This window comes from Berghia stephanieae, chromosome 5 (genome assembly GCF_034508935.2).
Source record: "Berghia stephanieae isolate SIO BIC M18660-M18661 chromosome 5, UCSD_Bste_1.3, whole genome shotgun sequence".
Lineage (NCBI taxonomy): Eukaryota > Metazoa > Mollusca > Gastropoda > Nudibranchia > Aeolidiidae > Berghia > Berghia stephanieae.
This window is the reverse complement of record NC_088364.1, coordinates 19620927-19622912: the sequence shown is the minus strand read 5'-3', so window position 1 is coordinate 19622912 and position 1986 is coordinate 19620927.

The following is a 1986-nucleotide window of genomic DNA, read 5'->3' as shown; positions in this document are numbered from 1 at the left end:
TTTATCATACTTTTGTGACTCGCCAGGTAAATGTGGTCAATTTTGGCTTAGATGAAACAGTGAAATTTATCGCTCTGTGGCTCAGTTAAAATTGGCTACCGTTGGGATCACGAGAGTGAAAAAATAATTTAATGAAGGATATGTGAAAATACTCAGGGATGTGTTCAGACACGCCTTTTATAAAAAGCGTCGCTTAGTCTTGGCAATATATACATCGTTAATATAAACGGTCCCCATGAGCTATGCGTAGCGCTGTGGAACACTCCTAATTACTTTACGGTCATTCGACTACGATTTGTGAATTCTTTCTTTTTTCATTTCTTTATTTCCTTTTTTTAAATATTTGAATTTGACAAATTGACTGATTTCAGTTAATTGACTGAGAATTTACAGGTCTATATAGAGCTCACAATTTGCTTTCTTCTTAAATTTTAAGTCCTCTGCCCCTCCTTTTCCCCCGACATTTGCTTGGCTCTCATATCTTTTACTTTTCATATTGTGCAATTTGCTCAAATTAATGAAGGAGGATTTATATATGAAATGCTCATCTCATATTTCGTTTCTATGCTCCAGGCACCTTTGTTTTTGCATTTTTACAATTCCAAGGGTATCAGAAATGGAATATTCACATTATCAATGCTGATGGAAAGATGTATTGAAGTAAATAAAGATCTGTATATGTGTTTCATCGACTATTCAAAAGCCTTTGATAAAGTACAACACGAAAAACTATTCAAAATTCTATCATCCTTGGACATTGATGGTAAAGATTTAAGAATATTACGGAATTTGTACTGGGAACAAGAAGCAGCAATGCGTGTTGACAACGAGCTAAGCAGTTTTACACCTATTAGAAGAGGAGTTAGGCAGGGGTGTGTTTTGTCTCCAGATTTATTCAACCTCTATAGTGAAATGATATTAAGAGATATCGAACATAAGAAGGGGGTGTGTATTGGAGGAAAGAATGTAACAAATCTGAGGTATGCAGATGATACGGTTCTACTGGCAGAATCTGAACATGAACTACAAGAATTACTGGATGTTGTAGTCAGGAGTAGTGAAAATATGGACTGGAACTGAATATATCTAAAACAGAATGTATGACGGTATCTAAAAATAATAACCCACCAGCCTGTGTAATAACAAGCAGAGGACAAACAATACAACAAGTTGAATGTTTCAAATATTTAGGCTTCAATGTAACATCCAATGGAAAATCAGATTGTGAAATAAAGAAAAGAATAGGTATGGCGAAGAATGCATTCAACCAGCTGCATACAATTATGAAAAACAGGAATATTAGTATGAAAACAAAAATCAAAGTCCTGGATTGCTATGTACTGTCTGTGCTGCTATATGGTTGTGAGAGCTGGACCATAAACAAGACCATGGTTAAAAGACTGGAGGCAGTGGAAATGTGGTTTTACAGAAGAATGATGAGGGTGTCATGGGTGGAAAGGAAAAGAAATGAAGAAATTTTAAAAATGGCAAACAGAAAAAGATCACTGATAACAAAAATCATCAAACGCCAAATGGAATTTTTAGGACACATTATCCGCCACCCTGGTTTGGAAGTACTCGCCTTGACTGGAAAGATGAATGGAAAAAGAATAAGAGGAAGACAAAGAATAACGTATTTGAAAGGGATAAGAACTTGGACAGATGAAGCTGAGAAAGGTGGCGCTGCTTTAATAGAATTGGCAAGAGATAGATCAGCTTGGCGGAAGATGACCTCCGACGTCTGCTTCAGATATGGAACTACATGAGATGAGACAATTCCAAGCCGCAAATAGATATTCAGTAACTCTTTAAGTAAGTTTTGAAAATATCTTCCATTGACAGAATGAGTAAAAACTCAATCTATACAATTATACCACCAACTAATTTTACAGACAGTGACAGTTTTGCAAAAAAAAGTTTAAAATATGGTTCTGTGACAAGGCTTTGTTGTAATATAAAAAAAAAAACACAAAGGTAAAACTGTGC